Source organism: Nuphar pumila, chromosome 5 (genome assembly GCF_984573655.1).
Source record: "Nuphar pumila chromosome 5, dmNupPumi1.hap1.1, whole genome shotgun sequence".
Lineage (NCBI taxonomy): Eukaryota > Viridiplantae > Streptophyta > Magnoliopsida > Nymphaeales > Nymphaeaceae > Nuphar > Nuphar pumila.
The window spans coordinates 110837212-110861213 of record NC_143253.1 but is presented as its reverse complement, the minus strand read 5'-3'; the positions used below and the strand labels follow the sequence as shown (position 1 = coordinate 110861213).

Sequence of the window (24002 nt, the reverse complement as noted above, 5' to 3'; positions counted from 1 at the left end):
TATTTATATAAATACATATTTAAAGTATATACATATATTCTTGTATTATTTATTTACTTATTTTTGTAATTTCTCATTTTATTTATTTTTCTTTTTCACTTTTTGTACCCTTTCTCTGCACAGTCAGTAGCTGACTGTGTACAGTGTACAACAGTCAGCCACTGCCTGTGTACACAGTCTCTCAAATAAGAGTCGTTGGGCTGAATTAGAGCTGTTGGGAATAGCCCAACGACTCTTTCAAGGTGTAATGCATTATAAATAAGGGCAATGAGCCCATTGTAATAGTTCATTCAAGAAAGGATTTTATCCCCTCATATTAATGACATAGTGCATTTGACACACTTGTTCTCTTTTGTGATGTGAAGCTTTTTTATGCTATTTTGTGTTGGCATACGTTTTGAATATCAAGTTATTTGGAAACTTGAATGTGTGTAAGACTTTTCACATGGTATCAAAGCTTAGTGTATGATCAACCGTGCATTGGAGGGTTGCCTCGAAAAGCGTGCATATTCTCCTTCATGGTGATGATTAGTTTTTCTCTTATAATTCACTATGGGTGAATTTTTTCCACACAATACAAGCAACTCCAACTTTATTTCGCCATTCAAACTTGAAAGCAACTATAACATTTCAGCGGGACACTTAGAGACATTCATCAAGGGTCAAGGTTTGTGGGGATTCGTAAGAAGTACTATTCTTGAACCTACTCCCAAAATTACATTAGATGAAAATGGGATTGAAACTAGTCTTGATGAAAGAAACAAAGCCATGACAGAATATTACAAGAAATTAGATAAACGAAAAATAAAAAACGCAAAAATTCTTTAATGAATGCTAAGTGGAGTTGAGACAAAAATTGCCTCAAACCTATTATGCTAAAAAAAGGCTAATGAAGCATGGGAATATCTTAGAGGTATGTTTACCGAAAAAGATATGGCCCACAAGTATTATCTCCAAGAAAAAGTTAGAAATATCAAACAAGGAGATAAAAATGTAAGAGATTATCTTATGGAGTTATCTTCCATATGGACCCAACTTGCCCAATTTAAACCCAAATGGAAAGGTAAGTGTATAGAAATACGAATAGTTCAAGTTGAAGAAGATAGACTCTTCACTTTTCTCTATGGTTTGAGGCCCGAGTTTGAACCAGAGTTACCTGAAACTTCTTAGATAGGTGGGAAGTTCGCTTCCCGGAAACTCGCTTCGGAAGCGCGATACTCCCTGCTTCCGAAACTTGATGAGAACCTCAATTCTTCCACGCTTCTCATATGCTTTCCACACGCTTCATTTATTCTTCTTATATGTTCTCTTACTCAACTTGTCTCGTTTTTTATGTGTTTTCTCACTTTTCTCAATCACTTCCATGTGATTTCTCTAAATTGGTAGTCATTATTTTTAGATTTTGTTAAAAAATTAATTTTTACACTAAAAAACATGAAATTTAATATTTTTCACTTTTATTTTAGTTTTTATTTGTGTTTCATTTTTATTCTCATTCAATTATTATATTTATTTATTTTTTTCATTCCTCGCTTTCGCTTCCCGTATCGTTTCCCGCTTCCGCTTCCTCGTTTGACAACCTTGGTTTGAACCAGAGTTACCAGTCGAGGAAGCGGGAGCGGGAAGCGATACGGGAAGCGGGAGCGGGAAGCGAGGCACTTTAAAAAATTTAGGAAGCGGGGAAGCGTGGGACCACTTAGAAGAAAATTCCGAACCGTCTCGGAAACGACCTAGGAAGCGAACCGGAAGCGAGGGGAAGCGAAAAAAAATGAAAAAAATGGGGGAAGCGAGGGGGAAGCGTGGGGGAAGCGTGGGGGAAACGTGGGGGAAGCGCGCTTCCCATTTATGGGAAGCGCGTTTCCCATAAAAGGGGGACGCGCTTCCCATAAAAGGGAAGCGCGCTTCCCAAAAAAGGGGGACGCTTCCCCTCACGCTTCGGAAGCGCGACGTTTGGCGCTTCCGAAGCGTGCTTCGGGGAAGCGCGCTTCCCCTTTTGCCTAGGCGCTTCCGGTAACTCTGGTTTGAACAAACAAGGGTCTCCTTGCTATCATCTTCATCTCCTCCTCCTATTCATGAGATTCTCACTAAACTTAGTGGAGAATAAACTAGACTAAATATGAGTAAAAATGTTAGTGTGTTTGCTACTTCTAGCAATGGCCAAGAAGAGGATTGTGCATTTGCCGCATCAAAACCAGGGCATCATATCAAGCAATATAAACCTTTTCATTTTACCAAGAATAGAGGATAATAAAAAATCATTTGCCATAACTGCAATGAACCTGATCATATTAGGCCTCAATGTCCTAGATACAAATATAGGCCTCAAGAAAAACGTGTTGTCGCTACATCATCAAAATAAGATAAGGATACTCTGAATCTCAAAGACCTCACCAAATCATTATCTCAACTAACGGAAGCATTGCAACCATTACTCAGATGATCTACCTTAGAAGCGGCCATTGCATCCTCTTCTACTCCTGGTATGTGCTCTTAGCTTCTTGATTCAGGAGTTTCTTTTCATATGACCCCACATAAGTCTATATTATCCGAATGTCAACCTAATTTGAATGCATCTTTTGTTTCCGTTGCCGATGGCATTGCCTTAAAAATAAAGGGTGTTGAACTTTTAAAAATGATTTGTCAAAACATAACAAATTTTACATTCCAAAAATAAGACTTATACCAAAACTTTATCTTAACCTACTTTCAGTTTCTCAAATATTGAATCATGGATATAATGTCATTTTCTCATCAAGTAAATGTTGAGTGCAGGATCGCCAGTCCAAGAAATTGATTGGAGAAGGTTCTAGGCAAGGAGATCTCTATTATATGGATTTCCTTTGTATTCCAAAGGAATCGTTTTATAACACTGCCCAAACAAAAGACATACGGACTTGACATCATATACTTGGGCATCCAAATATAAGTAAATTAAATTTTGTACCAATTATCAAGAATCTTTGTAAAGATAATTTTGAATGTAAAGAATGTTTACTTGGTAAAATGACAGCATTGCCTTATGGTCAAAGAACTTTTTACTCTTCAATACCTTTTGAATTAGTTCATTCGAATGTGTGAGGTCCTGCTCCTATTGCTTCTAAAGGAGGATTCTCCTACTACGTTATGTTTATCGATGACTTCACTAGATATTATTGGATTTACTTCCTTAAGTTTAAATCAGATGTATTTGCAACCTTCAAAACATTCCATAATATGATTAAAAATCAATTTGAAAGTAAACTCAAAATTCTCAGAACTGACTCTTGAGAAGAATATTTGTCAAATGAGTTTAAGCAATTTTTAGAAAACGAAAGAATTTTACATCAAAAATCATGTCCTAGAACCCCACAACAAAACAAAATTTCAAAAAGAAAACACAAACATATTATGGAAACTACAAGAACCCTTTTTATTGCTAAAAATGTTCCTAAAAATCTTTGGGTTGAAGCTGCATTAACAGCAGTATATCTCATAAACAGGATGTCTTCAAAAACTTTGTCAAATGAAATTCCTTTTGAAAAATTATTCAAATATCAACCTGACTATCAAAGACTGAGAATCTTTGGTTGTAAATGTTATGTTTTAAATGATAAACGAGATAAACTATACGCTAAGGCTATCCCCTGTGTGTTCATTGGTTACTCTGAAACACAAAAAGGATTTAAATGCTACGAAATAAAAAATGATAAATTTCTTGTCTCAAGAAATGTTAATTTTGTTGAAAATAAAAGTGGATTTGAAGGAAACACGTCACAAGACATAAATTATTATTATTCTTTATTGTTTAAACTATTGTCTAATGATGAAAATAGTTACGTAGAATCTCCTATTAAAGATAGAACAACAGTTGAACCAATAGTATATACTAAAAGAAATCAAAATGCAACCAATGAAAGTGTAAATCAAAGTAACAATGAAGCATTAAAAATTTATTCAGAACAAACAACGATTTGTAGATCTGAACGAACCTCAAGAATTCCAAATAAATTTGTGTCTTATGACTCATTCTCCCCTAGACATAGAGCATGTCTTATAGCTATTCATTCATATTTTGAGCCCTCATGTTACAATGAAGCAAAAAATTTACCCGAATGAATAAAAGCTATGCATATAGAATTAGATGCTCTTAAAGAAACTAACACTTAAGAAATTCTATATTTACCCATTGGAAAGAAGACCATAGGATATAGATGGTTTTTTAAAGTAAAAACCAAAAGTGATGGATCATTGGAAAGACATAAAGTCAGGCTAGTTGCCAAAGGATATTCTCAAGAATATGAAGTGGATTACGAAGAAACTTTTGCTCATGTTGTCAGGATGACCATTGTTCGAATGCTTGTAGCTATTTCAACGTAATATATTTCAAATAGATGTTAAAAATGCTTTTTTGAATGGGAATCTTAATGAGAAAGTATACATGGATGTTCCACCAGGATTGATAATTCCTTCAGGTAATGTGCTTAAATTAAAAAAGGCATTGTATGGTCTCAAACAAACACCTAAAGCTTGGTTTGATACTTTTAATAATGTTATTACAAGATATGGTTTTAAACCATGCTATACTGATACAACTTTATTTATTAAGAAGTTTTTTGCAGGTATTATAATTTTACTTTTATATATTGTTTACATGGAGTGACAAAGAAGGAATCAAGAAAGTAAAACAGTTTTTAAAAAATTCTTTTGAAATGACAGATCTTGGGTTCCTAACATGCTTTCTTGGTATAGAAGTATCATATTATAACAGAGGGTACATATTGTCACAAACAAAGTTTGCTTTAGATATTATTGACAAGTCAGGACTATCAGATGATAAAGTTGTTGACACACCAGACACTGTTGGAATGAAGATACGAGCTGATGATGAAGTTACTTTAGACAATCCAACTCCCTTCAGACAGCTCGTGGGATCTCTTATGTATTTGAGTATTACAAGACCAGACATAGCCCATGTTGTACATATAGTCAGTCAATTTCAACACACTCCAACATCAGCTCATATGAGTGCAGTGATATAGAATTATCAAATGCATTAGAGGCACAATAAATAAGAGAGTTTTTTTATCCTCTTCTTCCTCCTTAGATCTTATTGAATATTTTGATGCTGATTGAGGAGGGATCCAAATAATATGTGATCAACAACTGGTTTTTGTGTGTTTCTAGGTGAATCTTTGATTTCATGGAAGTACAAGAAACAACAGAAGGTGTCACTATCATTTATAGAAGCTGAATATAAAGCAATGGAAACTACTACCATGAAAATCGTGTAACTCCAACAACTAATTTCAAATATGAGAATTCATCTTCAGAACCCTACAAGATTATGTTGTGACAACAGTCAGCCACTGACTGTGTACACAGTCTGTCAAATAAGAGTCGTTGGGCTGAATTACAATTGTTGGGAATAGCCCAACGACTCTTTCAAGGTGTAATGCATTATAAATAAGGGCAATGAGCCCATTGTAATAGTTAATTCAAGAAGGGGTTTTATCCCCTCATATTAATGACACAGTGCATTTGACGCACTTGTTCTCTTTTGTGATGTGAAGCCTTTTTATGCTATTTTGTGTTGGCATATGTTTCAAATATCAAGTTATTTGGAAACTTGAATGTGTGTAAGACTTTTCACACAATGTCCTATGAATTAACAAACTGACAATCTTTAACATCAGCCTCTCATGCGTACACTTACATTAATATTTTTAAGAGATGAAACATGTCCAAGATTAGATGTTTGTGAAACTATGTCTAAGAATCTTGAAATTATGAGCTATTTGCATTTGTGAATCATCAATCAATGCATATTTAACATGCTGATGCTGGTATCCATATTTTTTGTAACAGTTCAAAATAAAATCCAAGACTAAGATCCTATTACAGCAAGTTGTTTAAAGTGTTTGCCCAATACACTATTCATGAAACCAGAAAAAAAGAAAAAACAATAAAAAAACTCCAAAACTGTGTCACATAGACATGGATGGGGTAAAGGGACACAATGTAGATAAATTTGGTACGATATGGCAGTTCTTAAAAATTAGGATACAGGGACATGGCAGTATCGACACAGATATTATGTGTATGTGTGTGTGTATAAATTGGGAAAATATTGGCTACACTTCAGGGTAATCTCAGGCTGAATCTCATAGGTGTGAGCTTTATTTGACCACATGAATACCTTGAGCATGATACATTTATTAGGAAATGCACTTTGTATCAGATGGTTTCGACATAAAACTAAGACTTTCTTAATCAAATTTTAACACATTGTAAACTATTGAATTTTTGTTACCCTTAGAAAATCAGCTTATACAACACAATTGGATGATCTAAAACAATATTTTGACGGAACAAACCCTATAGATCATATCTACAGGGTTTGTTCCACAAAAAATCAAGAAAATGTGAATGAACAAGTGGTTTCTACTAGAGGATTACATACACTCAACGGTAGCCAATATTTTCCACACACACACACACACACACACACACACACACACATATATATATATATATATATATATATATATATATATATATATATATATATATATGTATATATATATATATGTATATATATATATGTATATATATATATGTATATATATATATGTATATTCTAAAATTAAGTGTACCTAGTGCCTACAATCTAGTTAGTATGACAAGATGCCAGTGATTTTCTACTCAATCTAAATGCGCAGATGTGTTCGGTCTTCGAATGGTTGATTTAGTGGGAATCGACCCTTGGGTCGTGTTTCCGATGAAAAAATATGTTTTTTTAGTCAACATATTTTGGTGCATTTACGGCAATGTCACTGATATCACCGATATTTTGAAAATATTACAATAATATTGGCATTTTAAACTGAGCCGAAGATATCAGCAAGAAATTGTGATATTTTCAAAATATCAGCAATATATATAGATATATATATATGTATATAATATTACAATATTGTTGTGATATACAAGTACAAAAAAACAACCCACTTTTTGCCTTAATAAAAATCCAATATTTTTTTAGAGATAACCTGCTAGATTTTATCAGATTTAGGAAGTTTTTTTTTCAAATAAGAAAGAAAAGGAGAAGGAAGGAAGGAAGGGCAAAAGGAAATAAGGAAGTGAAGAGAAAAAGAAAGAGAGAAGAAAAGAAGCCAGAGGGAGAAGGAAGAGAAGGAAATTAAGGGAAGAGGAAAGAAGAGGAGCAAGAGGCAAGGAAGGAAAAAGAAAGAAAGAGGAAAGGAGAAAAAAAAAAGAGGGAAGAAGGAAATTTTCTATTTTATCTTAGTTTCTTTTTTTAACTTTTCTTTTTTTGGTATTTTTATTCAATTCTTAGAAATTTCATTTGAATTTTTACATTTCCAAGATTTTTCTGAGAAAATGACTTTTTTAAAAAAAAACTCCAAGAGAACCCTTAGCATGTCGAGATTGATACTCCTGACTATGATTTACAGCAATCAAGTTTTGCATTGCCAGAAAAAACCTGTACACACATTGAATCCAGTGATTCAAAAATCTATTCCTACTAAATGGAGTGTGTAGATCACATTTATGAGGTTAAACTAACCTAAAGAATGGGTTGTGCTAAGACAATGTGTGTGTGCACTAAATCACTATAACATCATATAACAAAACTAAATTGAAATTTAATATAATTGATGGCAAATTAAAAGAAAAAGAACACAACTGAATACACATAAGTAATGAAGAATATAAAAAGAAAAAAATAAAATTAATGAGACAATGTTGACCTTGTACATGAAGTGGCCCGGTGTGTCTGAGTGCCATGTCATGTTGACACAAGATACACATACTAAGTGATGACATGACACAAGATAAACATCTAAATGTTCGTGTGACGTAGCTCCAAAATAGCACAAATTCCAAAGGCTCAATCAAGTTCTATTTCAGTATATAAGACCATGACAGTTTCAAAGAAGTCATAGTACCAACTTAACCAACCACCATAACAAGATAGTAACAACTAAAACTCAAATCTTGTGTTCTGTTGGGATTTCTGCTGCAAAACTTAATAAATAGAGGTAATGCATATTAGAAGAATGAACCCAAAAAACAACAAACACTGGAAAAAACATGAATCGGCATTAAAATGGAAAAATGAAGGATTTGATTTGAGTTTTTATTTGTACAGTAGAAAGTTTTACGAAAATTGTTTGTAACGGTATCTACAGTGTTGAAGGTTCTCCTCCTGTATCACGTTAGAGAGAAGCAGATAGTAAGAAGAAACAGGGAAAAGAGAGAATAGAGAAAGAAGAAAGAAAAAAGATAAAGAGGACAAAGGAGGAATACAGCCTATCTTCAACACCCCTTAATCAATTAAAGTGTACTAGGGGCACAATCAACAACAAAATACCCCTTAGTCGATGTTTAAGGACAGCATATACATATATATAGAGAGAGAGAGGGGTAGGTGCTTAATGAAATATGCTTAATTGTCTCGTAATTTTTTCCATATTTTTAAGACCTAAAATATAATTTTTAATTAAATATTTATGTTGAAATTACTTAAAATCATTAAATATGGCTGATGTCAATGTGAGTCTGGACCTGGTCCAGGGCCCATTCAAGATATTTAAATATGACATGTAAAACATGTGAAATTTATTTATTTTAACCTTTAAATTTGAGTGAAATTCAGGTTAAAATCAAGTTAAATTCAAGAGTGAAATGGATCTAGGACAATAGTTAGATCCGTTATGGAATGTAGATCTCGTAGAAGATCTGTTTTATCGAATTCGGATATGAGTTGGTTCATAAAATGCATTTTTCTAATTTGACTGACCTCTATTTTGGGTCCTTTTCGATTTTGATCGGAGTCGACCAGCTCCATTTACATTTGAGTTGACGTCAATATGGATTTGTACCTAGTCCAAGATCCATATTGACTAGTTCCCATGAATGGGCTAGGATCCAAATGGATATGGACTTGGATCATGGGTCCAACCCGGACCGATAATCCATCCATAACTTATCTAAAACACAAAAAAAGGAATTTAAACTTTAAGAAACATATTTATAAGTAAAATATATATATATATATATATTTATTTTTTTATTTTTTTAAAGAGGACATGATAAGATGGAGTTCTACCTTAGAAGGGGGTGTCCCCCCTAATGTGGAAACTTCCTCCACAAGATAAGAAAAATAAATAAATAAATAATAATAATAATAATAAGGGTAAATAAAAATAAGAAAGAAAGTAGCCCAATCTATCTAGAAGGGGGCGTCACCCCCCCAAACGAGAGAGCCTCTCATTAACAAATAGAGAGATGTTAAACCTCTCTCTAAGTTATCTAGCTGAAAAAAAAAGTCAATAGAGAGGAAAAAGGAAATAAAAGAGAAAAGGAGAGAGAGAGAGAGAGAGAGAGAGAGAGAAAGAGGAAAGAAAAGAGAAAAAAAAAGGGAGGGTGCGGCGTCAAAGTCACCACCATCATCTTCTAACTCTCTAAGTTTTCGCAGATCTTCAAGTCAAGGTACAGGATTTTCTCTTAACCTAATAGAAAGGGGTTTAGCTTAGGCTGAATCAAGCATAGTTTTGAAAAGGAAGAAATCAAATATGTGCTCCATACACATTTCTTTTTATTGTTCTTGGTTTTATAAATCAACGATTTTTTTTTAAATACCCTGATAATCTGAACAGATTAGCGAGTTAAGCAATATTTTAACAGCAAGCACGGATTTATTTTAGATTGACTAAATTCTGATTTTTTGTTAACATTTGGATCAGGTTTAGGACTCGTTCAGATTTATCGTTTGTTCATTGTTTATGTACTGGTTTTTATTGATGCATAGGATAAAGACCATTGGAATGCGACTTCTTGAACTATCGCATGTTCTGGCCTCTTTTTAGGGTCAGATCAACGTGCGCTCTGAACTTTGACCATACACAGTTGATTGTGTGTTCAAAAAAAAAGAATTCTGTTTATCACATGTCGAAATGGATTTTATAAGAGTATGTACAGATTTATGTTTCCTCTAAACCTTGCCTGTTTTTCACTGATTGAAGTATTAGTTTTCTGATTTGGATTCTTGTGATCATGTGAATGAATCAATATGTTTCTCTTTATTTATTGAGCATGTGAATGAATCGGTATGTTTTTGCTGATTAATTGTGCATCGTAAACTGGGTACTGTATAGAAATCGAACCCGTGTATTGATTCCTTTTTTACTCACGTTAACTCGACACCTGTGAACCCATGTCAAGTCTGGATATGAGTTAAATATGCATACTGCTTGGTTATGTGTATCGGTATCCTTAATACAGATAAAAACCTGAATTTGTTTATAGTCTGTATCATTGTCAGTGAAAAACCTGTGTTCTTCTGTCTAAAATCTGCATTATTGTCAGTAAGAACCTGTGGTTTCTCTTGCTTAGAATTTTGAATTCGGTAAGTTTCATTATAGTTATTTAACTCAATATATATATTATGTTGGTTAATTAAAATCTGCCCATGTTATGTTTATCATGGCTGAAATAAATTGTAATATACCTAGTTTTCTGGGATATTTTCTGTGTACAGCATGAATGAAATCCTCTATTTAGAACTCGTGTGGGATTGCTGAATTAGACCTGTTGACAGATCGGTTCTGTATATATATATATATATATATATACCAACGTTGAGCTTTGTGGTCTGTTAGAAATCCAGCATGCTGACTATGCCTTGGTTTCACAGACAACCTACATAAATTCAGCTTCCCCTATTTTGGTAAACCTGAATTTGAACTATTATTTAGTATGGTCTTGGATAAGGGTTTTTATAAATTAAGTGTTGGTTTCTGTTTAAAAGTCTGGTTTTCTTTATGGTTTAAAAAGAAACAAGCTGATTTCCTTTTTACAATGGATAAAATTGGTCTGTTGTGGTCAGTTAGTAAAATCAAAATTTTTATCAATCCTAAGCTGGAATTTAATCTATAGAAATATGATTGTTTCCTACAATCTGATTTCTATTAGAAATCGTGATACCTCACTTGGTTGGCATGGATCGGGTTTTACATTTATTCTGAAACCTGATCTGATTGGTTAACTGTCTAAATGATTTGAAAACCTGATGTGGAAATCAATTTAAAATTTTGATATTCTTGAAGTTCTTATAATCTGCATTTTTATTTAACCTGATAAAAATCTGATTTCTATTGAAATTGTGAAATCTGATCGGTTTTGGATATTTAATCAAATCTGAGAAGAATAGATGCTGAAAGTGGTCAGTTTGAAAAGGTTTGAGTTTTGAAAATTGGCCTGTTGTGGTCAGTTAGTAAAATCTGAATTTTTATCAATACTAAGCTGGAATTTAATCTATAGAAATCTGATTGTTTCCTACAATCTGATTTCTATTAGAAATCGTGAAACCTGGCTTGGTTGGCATGGATCTGATTTTACATTTATTCTGAAATCTGATCAGATTGGTTAACTATCACAATGATTTGAAAACCTGATGTGGAAATCAATTTAAACTTTTGATATTCTTGAAGTTCTTATAATCTGCATTTTTCTTTAACTCGATAAAAATCTTATTTCTATTGAAATTGTGAAATCTGATCAGTTTTGGATATTTAATCAAATCTGAGAAGAATAGATGCTGAAACTGGTTGGTTTGAAAAGATTCGAGTTTTTGGTTAATGTGATAAATCAGATTTGCTTGATAAAATTGCATTCATTCATTCATTGACCATGAACATGCATTGATGTTGTGTATCGTGAGCATAAGTTTGTATATATATATGTGATTTATATTCACTTAAAATTGCAATGTCATAAATTATTATTAAATTGAATAGTGGTTATGCATGAACTACTGATAGGCCTTTGGAGGCCAGGAGCAGGAGCATGTGTTGCTTATAAGTTAGTGAAACTGTTTATGCATTGCAAAATGTTTTCTAGAAAGTTGGTTTCTAAATTAATTACACTGTTGAATTGATAGGGCAAAGTCTCAAATTTGTTATTGCATGATGATTTGCATAATTGTTCTTCTGTAAAGAACTTTTAATTGATTAAGATGGTAAAATAGACCAAACCGTGTAATAATTTTTTTTCCTAGTGTCACACTGAAAGAGTAGAAACCTTGGATGGCGGTCATGGAGAACCATGAGGATACTAAACACCGTGTGCAATTGTTGTCCCCAAGAACCCGATGTGTAGTTCATGTTCCCGGCCACGGTTGTAGGAAACTTTCAGCGACTTTGTCTGGGGTGGTGTTGTTAACTTAGTTGTAGTTATTGGTATACCAAGAAAGTGACATGAATGGATGCAGATTTCTTTGATGTTCTAACATTAGGTAACCAATTGATGGTGTTGATTTTTTATATCGGTCAGGAAACAAGAATAGAACCCAGTAATTAAAATACAAATTGTGTGTTAAACTATAACCGAGAACTGCATTGAACCTTGGACACTTTACCCGCTTTGAGTATTTGTGGGTTTGTAAGTGAAAATTAAACTTGTGTGCATTTAATAGAAACATGCATGCAAAGGCAATTCTAGTGAGTTACTTAAAAAGTTATTCATTCATGTTGCATTGATACATGCATCCTTAAATATTTATCATTAATTTCATACATCATTGAATGTTTGATCTAACATGAAATTGTTGAATGCTTGCTTGAACTATTCGGATGGTAAGTTAATTCTGATGATTTGTTGCATGTGATTCCTCTTAAACTTGTAATTAATTTAATTTATGTTATTTCCATAATGTTGGATTTTTAGAGAATCTCGTACGAGAACTTCGGTTCTTGACCGTTCTCTAAAAATGTTTTTCAAGCACTGAGGGTTAGTGATGAGAGCAAATAGCTGGCTGGAGGACTCGAGGTTTATAATTTGGTGGCCTGGGTTCTGATGCGCATCGGATTGGCTAGAATGGATTTTGAATTTTATAAACTTTATCGACATGTTTGATTTAATAAATAAAGTTTAGTTCATGATTTTAATTTACTCTATGTCTGAAATGATTGATGGGCTGTGAATATTAAATTTGTAATGCACTCATGGTCCTTGGAAGGTTTCTTGCAATTGTTTAAAAAAATCTGCATTTTTTTTAGGGTCAGTTTGGGGTCGTTACATTAATCATACGTGCTCAATGGGTTTTTAAGGTTTTTTAGTTTTATTTTTAAATTTTGACCATACAAATGTGGTCTATGTACTTGATTTTATGGGGATCAGCTCTCGAAGTGTTTGATTCCGACACATGAGTGAGTTTTTATAAGGTTCGAAAAATCAATAGTCCAAAATCTTTATAAATTTTCAAGGCTCCAAATATCACTTTTCATCGAAAACACATGATCCAGGTGTGGATTCCTCATAAATCGACCATGCCCAACACATTTATGGGGTCGAAATTGCGAAAAAAACACTAAAAGAGCAAAAAAAAAACAATAAGCATGTATCATTAAGCATATTTCATGAGACAGCTATGCTCTACTATATATATGAGTACCTCTTGAGGTACCTCGATACACTTGAATCAACATGAGTTTGATGAATAATAGAAGTGTACATACTCTGGTTAGGACTCCAACAACATATGAGATATCTGGCCTTGTGATGTTGAGATAAAACAACTTACCAACCAACCTCTAATACTTAGCAACATCTTCATATGGTTCTCCATCTTTTTTATGCAATTTGTAGTTTTGGTCCATGGATGTGTCCATGGGTTTCATCTCCTCCATATTTGTTTCTTTTGGCAAGTCCAAAACATACTCTCTGAGCAAGTAGGATTCCCTTGGACGATCCAAGAACTTCAATTCCCAACCAGTACTTCAATGCTCCATGGTCTTTGATACGAAAGGTTCTCTTCAAATAGTTGTTAAGTCTTGAGATTTGCTCATCATTATCACAAGTCACAATTATGTCATCCACATAGAGTATGACCACAGTAATATGAGATTGTTTCTTGACGAAGAGAGTATGCTCAAAAGTACATCGAGAGAAGTCAAACTCAATAATAACTTTGCTAAACCTTTCAAACTATATACTCAAGGTGATTGCTTAGACCTTCGAGAAGTGTTCATACTCCATAGTGCTTCACATTGACTTTTTGCTGAGCCTATACATAGCTTTTTAAACTTGCACATCATAGCCTCTCTTTAATCTGGAAGAAAACCAAATGAAAGTGACATATACACCACCTCTTTAAGGTTTCCATGTAGGAAAATATTTCCTACATGCAACTAATGTAATGATCAAGATTTATAGACTGCAAGAGAATATGATTCTAGTGAAATTTAGTTTTGCTACTGAGCAAAAGGTTTCTGATAATAAATGTCATATGTCTGTTAAAATATAGACATGTATCATATATATATATATGTACATTTTTTGTAGTATCCAAAATACCCGATAGGGGTATTTTGGTCCTTTCACCATGTAATTTTATTTTTAGGGTTTTTCTTCTTTTCTTATTTTTTTTTCCTTTTGTATTTTTTTTATTTTTCTATTTTCAACTTGGGACCATTGAGGGCCCCACTTGTATAGACGTTAGGGTCCCCAACGGTCATTAATATGACCGTTGGGGCGCCCCAAAGTCTACCTAGTGGGAGCCCCAATGGCTCCCTCTCTCTCCCTTTTCCTATTGTATATAAAGGGGTGCAACCCCCTTATTTCCTTGTGGAGTTTAACTCTCACCTCAATGAAGATATAATTTATTTTAGCCTTTTGGCTCTTACCCTTTATGGGTTTGTGTGCTTGCACTTCATGTGCTTACGGTTACCCCTTAGTGGGTTTATGTATTCGCAGCTTATGTACATATTTATCGGTTCACTTTTGAACCTCTTGTGTTTAAGATCAGTTTCTTAATTGGTATCAGAGCTAGGCGGTGATCAAGTTGTTCTTCGGTGCATCGAGAAGCGTGTCACTCAAGAAACTTCAAGAAAAATGGTGAAGTATTTGTTGTTTCTCTTCTCTTTCTCGAAGTTATTCGGTATGTATTCTTTTTCTTAAAGTATCATGCATTATGAAGCTAATTTCTTGATCATTTATATGCATGTGTTTTCTCTATCATTATGTTTTTTAAATCAAAATATATTTTGCACATTTAGTGCTTGTGTTATTCATTGAGCTTTTGCCCTTTTCGCTCTTGCACATTAAGTACTTGTGTTATTTGGGTTTTCATTGAACCCTTACTTTTCCGCATATCACATTTCACTTATTCGCATGTTTTGAAATTTTTTAAATAATAATCGGTGAACTTGGTTTTCTAGATATATGATTGCTCAAAACTTGCTTTAATGGGTCGTTTATCATGTTTATCTTCCAAGCATAATTTGATGTCAATCTTACTTGAACTCGTGTGTATGGATTTAGGAGTTTTTATGATTATATTTCAAGTCTTGCATGTGATTTAAAGCTTTGCATTGATGGCCATACGTGGTTGTGATAAAATCGGTGACTCTTTGAATTTAAATTTTTATAAAATAACTTTGGTACCTTGAAGTTATATGTTTAACGTTGTTTGAAAGCATGAATTACATATGTGTGGGAAGTTCTTAAAGAAAGTTGGGTTGAGATTGAAATTTTTAGTATATGAAAGATTGTGATAATTTTCGTACTTTTCTACAAAAACCATAATGGGTAGTGATAGGATGTTTATTAGAGATTCCTTACATGTTTGTGCCTATCCACTCAAAGTCTGGTTTTTTATAATATTGTGTGTTTTCGGGAAAAAAACTTGACATATAATTGGACCGTCCATGAAATTTCTATAATATGATCAACAAAGTTTACTTAATGAGTCATTTCATATATATTTGAGAAATATTTGGTTTAAAACTACTCTTGCTTTATTTATTAAAAGGAATAATCGTGACTTGGTATTTGTTTTGAGATTTCTCTCTTATGTAGTGATGTTTTTCTTAAGAATCTCAAATATGATTATCTTCAATTATGTGTCTCATTGTAAGCTTTATACATGTCCATTATTTGACTAGATTAATGCTTGCTACATTCTTTTTTCGCATAATTGTTTCGTGATTGACTTATGAGTTGGTTCTAACTTCGAAAATCATGTGTTTTATTGCTAATGAGTCTTATTGATCTTTGCTTAATGCACTTGACTCTCATTTGTAATCTAATCACTTTTTGTGAGGTTCTCTCATTTAATAGTCTTGTTTGTGTGTCTTAGTGCACTTTTGTTACTCTTTGTGTAATTAATATATGAATGCTTTTAGTAATTCTTGAGTGTGGATTTCTCCCATTTGAATTCAGTTTTATCTTTCCTCTTTGCTTTGCATACTCATTTTTTAGTGTTGTAGTTCTTGTTGGTGAATACTATTTGTGAGACTTCCACAGTTCTTGTGAGAAGAATGTTTGTGAAGATCCTTCGAAGTTTTGGTTTGTGAAGGATTGTTGTTTGAGAATCTTGGTGGTTCTTTTGGGAAGTTTTGTTGTAAGCTTTAAAAGGTCTAATTGTAGAATTCCATTCCGTTCTACAAGCTTAATCCCTTACTTTGGATTTTCTCCTAATAATGCAAGTTTGTAAACTTCTCTTTTGTGTGTGAATTTTTTCACATGAGATTTTTAAACTTCTTAATTTTATCATCTCTATTAAAGGATGCCTACGTTGGCCGTGATTTTTTCAAGATTTTTTTGCATTGAATTGCACTTGTTGTGCATATAAGTGCATAGCTAAAGCTTTATTTGATTCTTGGATTATCCCAAAATGATTCTTTCACATGGCATTGCGTATTTGAAAGAATATCTTTTTAAGAGTATTCTTTGCCTTTTATGGCACTTATGTTGTCCATCACAAGTTGTTATATGATGCATCAATCCTTTTTTGCCTTATTATTGTTTTATGTTCTCTAATTATGAGTGTGTGATATCACTTGGTTTCTCTTTGGCCGTTGATTTTACTATGGATGCTCTTTATTATGAGTACATGTGATGGATACATATTGTTTTTTAAATCATAGTGTTTCGAAATATGTTTAAAATTATCAATTTTATTTGCATTAGTGTTTGTCATTACAAGTCTTCTTACCTCAATTGACTTTCTCCTTTTATGCTTCCGATCTAAGTATCACCTTACGTAGACAAGAAATGTTGTTCACACCTTCATGTGTGTTTTTAGCCCATTGTTGGCTTTGTTTTCTTGATCTAGTAGTTGATACACTTGTCTTGAGAGTCATTATATGAAGACAAAGCTTGTCATTTTACACCATTGTGTGTGATGTTGGCCCATGGTTGGCTTTTATGTTCTTGTTCTAGTCGCTGATACACTCATTTCAAGTGTTATTTTATGTAGACAAGAGATGTTTTGTCACACCTTCGTGTGTGTTTTAACCCAGGGTTGGCTTTGTACTCTTGTTCTAGTCGTTGCACATACTTGATTTTGAGTGTCATTATATGTAGACAAAAGATGTTTGTTCACACTTTTGTGTGTGACTTCTAGCTCATGGTTGGTTGTTGTACTCTTGCTCTAGTCGCTCATACACTCACTTCAAGTATCATTATATGTAGACAATGTTAAAATATGTAATCTCATATAATATCTCATATGTAATCTCATAGACATGTAATGTTTTATCTCCTTTCTAATTAGGATTTTTCGTTTAATTAATTCTAGTTAAAATACAACTAGAATTAGCCAAACCAGTCCATCATTGGACTGATTTGGCCTTTACCTTTTTGACTAGTCAAAAAGGTACCTTTTTGACCAAGTCAAAAAGGTAAATCCAAAAAGAGTTGTTGGACTCCCCAACAGCTCTATTAGAGCCGTTGGAGAGTCCAACAGCTCTCTTAAGGCTTCTCTCTACCTCTCTATAAATATGGGGCTATTCCCCTTGTAAATACTTACTCTTGTTTTGGGTTTTTATCTCAAATCAATAAAATTGTTTATTTTTCATTTTTATACCCGTTTCGAGTTGTGTGTATTCTTAAGTTCTCTTTGTGAACCTTTGTGGTTCTTATGATGTATTTGTGAGAACTTGTTGAGAGACATTTGTTGTAGCGTATTTTTCACTTTCTTACATGGTATCAGAGCAAGGTCGGTGGACGTGTATTGGGAAGCGTGCCATGCAACTACTCTTCAAGAAAGTGAAGTCTCTTTGAAGGAGTGCTCGTGTGTAGCCTTGAAGGGCGTGGAAGGCTACTTATTTTCAATCATTGTGGTTAAAATATTCCTCTTCCCACTTGTTTTTCTTCTTCCCCTCTCATTCCCAAGCTTGTAAAATGGATGACAATGATAATGTCACCATTAAGTCCATAAAACTCAACGATTCAAACTATGTAACATGGGCTTCAATCATGAAGCATCTTATTTGAGGAAAGGGTCTATGGGGCTTAGTTGATGGAACCGATAAGGAACCTAAACTAACGCTCATTAAAGAAGAAGGTGGAAGAGAAGTACCTCTTTCGGAGGTGGAAAAAACTAAGGTCATCTCCACATATGAAAAGGAATGGAAAGAATGGAGAATGGGTCACGCCAAGATCATGTCTTGGCTAATTTCTAGTGTAGACATAAAGAAGTGTTCAAGTCTCGCAAAATTTGAACATGCTAATGATGCGTGGGAATATCTTAAGAGAATGTATTCTCTTAAAGATATTGCTCATATATGTAACTTACAAGAAAAGGTTCGGAATATGGTTCAAGGAGAGAGAAGTATTAGAGAATACTACAATAGCTTATCCAAACTATGGGAAGAGTTGGCTCTTCTTGAACCAAAGTGGCATTGTCCACAAGACATTGAGCTTCGCCAAAATCAAGTAAATACAGAGCATTTTTTTCAATTTATAAATGGGTTGAGACCCGAATTTGAATCAACCAAGTCTGCTCTTCTACATCGAGGAAATGTTCCCTCTATTGAAGATACCATTGAAGAGCTAAGTATGGAAGAAAATAGACTCAAGAAACGAGTCGACAAAAGCGATGATGATACAGTTTTAGCTGTATCTAGACAAAGTATTCACATTCGCGCATACAAACCTCCACATATTGGGAGAATAAACAATGAAAGGAAAGGAGGCGATTTTGAAAGGAGAAAAGTTATTTGTTATTACTGTCATGAACCCGGACATGTTAAAACTTATTGTCCAAAGTTGAAAAAATCTTATGAGAAGAAGGTAGCTGTTGTTGAATCAAAAGAATCAAATGAGACATCTATTGAAAACATGTCCCTGTCTCAGCTGGTGGAGGCTCTACAACCTCTTCTTAAAGGAACTTCTCCCTCGGCTGGAGTTGCGATCTCTTCTGTTGGCACCTCCGATCCAGGTAAACCCCTATGGCTTCTTGACTCTGGTGCTTCTTTTCACATGACACCAAATTTAAAATTATTGTCGCATTGTTATGACTCAAGTGGATCGAGTGTTTTTACTGCGGATGGAACATCTTTTGAGATAAAAGGAATAGGAAATTTCGAAAATAACTCTCAAAACTCAAAAGGATTTTGTGTTCCAAAGATTAGATATATCCCCAAACTTAATCTAAATCTCTTATCTGTTTCTCAATTAACTGATCATGGGTGTAATGTTTCCTTCTCTTCTCATGATTGTCAAGTACAGGATCACCAGTCAGGGAAGCTGATTGGGGAAGGCCATAGAGAAGGAGGCTTATATTACATGGATTTTTTGGAATTACCCAAGAAAACATTATGCTGCAATGTTCAAAAAGTAGGCTTGGATCTTTTACACCAAAGATTTGGTCACCCTTGTATATCCAAGCTTCAGTACTTTCCAAACATGGAAAATTTTTGTAATTTTGAAACTTTCACTTGTGAAAAATGTATTCTTGGAAAAATGAAATGACTAGCATTTCAAGAAAGAACTTTTGTCTCCACTCGACCACTTGAATTAATTCACTCTGATGTTTGGGGTCCTGCACCAGTTACGTCAAAAGGTGGGTTTTTATACTATGTAATTTTCGTGGATGACTTTACACGATATACCTGGATTTACTTTCTCAAACACAAATTTGAAGTGTTCTCTTTTTTTCAAATATTTCATATGGGCAAAAATCAATTTAAGAATGATATTTCAATATTTCGCACTGATTCAGGGGAAGAATTTTTATCAACTGAATTTAAAGAATATTTGAACTCACATGGAATTTCACACCAAAAATCTTGTCCCTATACCCCTCAACAAAATGGGTTAGCTGAGAGAAAACACAGACACATTATAGAAACAACTAGAACACTACTTATCACACATCAAGTTCCTAAAGTTTTTTGGGTCGAAGCTATTTTAACTGTTGTGTATCTTATTAATAGGATGCCATCATCCTCAATAAAGAATATTTCTCCTACTGAAAAGCTTTATAAACAAAAACCTGATTATTCTAGACTGAGGGTGCTTGGGTGCAAGTGCTTTGTTTTTACAGATAAGAATGATAAATTCTCTCCCCGTGCTATACCTTGTACTTTTTTAGGATATGCAAATAATCAAAAAGGATACAGATGTTTTGACCCTAAAAACAACAAGTTATACGTTTCAAGGAATGTATCCTTTCTAGAAAATGAAAGTTTTTTTGAAAACAAAAATTCTACTGAAATAGATGAGTATTCCTTCTTGTTGGATCTAGTTCCAAAGGATAGTGAAAGAGAAATTGATCTAGATGATCAAATGGAAGTGATTGATTCTGATCCTCATAGAAATAGTCAAGATTGTATTCAATACTCTAGACGAGGAAATTTAGAAAGACAGTGTGTCCTAGATAAATACACAAGGGAACATGAATCTGCCTCTTCATCTAGAAAATCCACTAGGATCTCGAGGGTTCCTGCAAAGTTTGTGTCATATCAGTCTTTTTCACCAAAACATCAAGCCTTTATTGCTCTAATTTATTCCTATGAAGAACCTCCCAGTTATGATATAGCCAAGGATCAACCAGAATGGGTCAAGGCTATGAAAGTCGAATTAGAAGCCTTAGAAAAAGCAAATAATTGGACCATTCAAGACCATCCTTCAAACAACAAGAAACCTATTGGTTGTCGCTGGGTGTACAAGGTGAAAACCAAGAGTGATGGCACTCTTGAAAGATTCAAGGCCCGGTTGGTGGCAAAAGGCTATTCTCAAGAATATGGAATAGACTATGAAGAAACCTTTGCCCCAGTAGCTAGAATGACCACTGTTAGAATCCTAATAGCTCTTGCATCAATAAAGGGATGGCATACCTTTCAAATGGATGTTAAAAATGCTTTTCTAAATGGAACTTTAGCTGAAGAAGTATACATGGACCCACCACCAGGAATGAATATACCTAAAGGGAAAACACTTCGCTTAAACAAGGCTTTATATGGTCTTAAGCAAGCTCCAAAAGCTTGGTATGATAAGTTTAGTAAGGTTATGCTTGATTTTGGTTTTCGATTTTGTCTTACTGACACAGCTTTGTTTGTTAAGAATTCTGATGCAGGTATTATCATCCTTCTACTCTATGTTGACGACATGATCATCACTGGAAGTGATAAACAGGGAGTTTATGATATTAAAAAATTTCTCAAAACACATTTTGAAATGAGTGATTTGGATTTTTTGAAATATTTTCTTGGTATAGAAGTTGCCTACTCACCTAGAGGTTACTTGCTAACTCAATCTAAGTTTGCATTAGATATTGTTGTCAGGTCAGGTATTTCAGATGAAAGACATGTTGATACTCCTGAGATTGTGAATGTCAAAATGAAGATTGATGATGGAGAGCCACTCGAGAATCCGACTCCGTATAGGCAACTTGTTGGGGCTCTATCGTATCTATCTATCACAAGACCTGACATTACACATGCGGTCCATACAGCCAGTCAATTTCAACATGCTCCAACTTCTATTCATATGGGAGCAGTTTTGCGTATTATTAGATATATCAAAAATTTTATTTTTCGAGGATTATTTTTATCCGCTTCCTCTAACTTAGAATTGCTTGCTTATACTGATGCAGATTGGGGTGGTGATCCAAATGACCGCCACTCAACTACAGGTTTTTGTGTCTTTTTAGGAGAATCCTTGGTGTCTTGGCGATGTAAGAAGCAACAAAAGGTCTCTCTCTCATCAACTGAAGCTGAATATAGGGCAATGGCTACAACTACTATGGAATTACTCTGGCTTCGACGTCTACTTTCCGATATGGGAGTTGAAAGTCCAAAAGCATCAAATATGTGTTGTGACAACAAGAGCTCTATCTATATTGCAAGCAATCGGACATTTCATGAACGCACCAAGCATATAGAAATGGATTGCCATTATGTTCGAGAGGAATTTTTGCGTGGCACCATCAATCTTCCCTATGTTGCTTCAGAATATCAGTTGGTTGATTTCTTCACCAAGCCTCTCGCTGCTCCTAGGTTTCACTTTCTCTTAGGCAAACTTTCGGTTATCCAACCGTAAGTTTGAGGGGGAGTGTTAAAATATGTAATCTCATATAATATCTCATATGTAATCTCATAGACATGTAATGTTTTATCTCCTTTCTAGTCAGGATTTTTCGTTTAATTAATTCTAGTTAAAATACAACTAGAATTAGCCAAACCAGTCCATCATTGGACTGATTTGGCCTTTACCTTTTTGACTAGTCAAAAAGGTAAATCCAAAAAGAGTTGTTGGACTCCCCAACAGCTCTATTAGAGCCGTTGGAGAGTCCAACAGCTCTCTTAAGGCTTCTCTCTACCTCTCTATAAATATGGGGCTATTCCCCTTGTAAATACTTACTCTTGTTTTGGGTTTTTATCTCAAATCAATAAAATTGTTTATTTTTTATTTTTATACCCGTTTCGGGTTGTGTGTATTCTTAAGTTCTCTTTGTGAACCTTTGTGGTTCTTATGATGTATTTGTGAGAACTTGTTGAGAGACATTTGTTGTAGCGTATTTTTCACTTTCTTACAGACAAGAGGTGTTTATACACACCTTCACGTGTGTCTTTAGCCCATTAGTGACATTATATTTGTGTTCATGTTCTAATCGCTTATACACTTGATTTGTTGGTTTTGAATGACTAATGAGGTTATTGCTTGTAATGGATGAACTTGTTAAAATGTAAAATTTTTTTTTTTTATTTAGTGTTTTGGTCAAATTCCGATTGAAACTTGACCAAACTCTAACCGTTGGAGCTAGTCCAACGGCTAGAGGGAGAGCTCCTTATGAGCTCTCCCCTCCTCTCTATTATAAATAGGGGTACATCCCCCTTTGTAAAGCACTTGTAGAAAATGCTTTTTAAGCATTTCACATTTTAATAAAATTCCTTTTTTTCTTTTTGTGTTTTCCATTTTTACCCTTTTACGGGTCTTGTGTGAAGTGTTTTTCTAGACACTTGTTCGCTTGGTTCAAGTGCTTTGGTGGAACACCATCACTTTCTTACATGGTATCAGAGCCGCAGGATTATTAGATCTTGGAGAAAGTCTGCATCGGTTTTCTTGCCCCTTGTGCAAAAGGTGTGTTATCACCTTGTTCTTGCAAAAGTGTTTCGCCACTTGGAGAGAAGTGTTTCATCACTTCATTATCGGCTTCAAAATGTATCATTTAAAGGGCTTCAACATCATTGTATTGTATCTCTTTCCCTTCTCACACAATTTTTTTTTCTTTCATTTCTTTTCTTCTATCCTTCTTCTTTCTCCTCCTTGTAAACGATGGATGATAATGAAAAAGTCATCATCATCCCCATGAAATTAAGTGACACAAACTATGTAACGTGAGCTTCAATCATGAAGCACCACATATGGGGTAAAGGCTTATGGGGAATCGTGGATGGTTCTGATTCGGAACCTAAAGTATCCCTTCCAAGAAAGAGGGAGATAAGGAGGTCCCATTATCGGAGGAAGAAAAAATCAAGGCTTTAGCCTCCTATAAAAAAAAATGGAAAGAGTGGAAAATGAGAAATGCAAAAATAATGTCATGGCTTATCAATAGTGTTGACATTAAAAAATGTTCTAGTATTGCCAAGTTTGATCATGTCGATAAGGCATGGGAATACCTTAAAAATATGTATTCCCTTAAAAATATTGTGCATGTGTGCAATCTTCAAGAGAAGGTTCAGATGATGACCCAAGGCGACAAATCAATTCGA

At 34.1% G+C, this 24002-nt stretch overlaps 1 protein-coding gene across 1 annotated transcript in view; it reads right to left on the bottom strand.

The window, feature by feature from the left end:
• The window catches only part of LOC149838112 (protein STICHEL-like), a 53629-nt gene that overhangs the window by 4600 nt on the left and 25027 nt on the right, over window positions 1–24002 (bottom strand). The window lies entirely within an intron of this gene.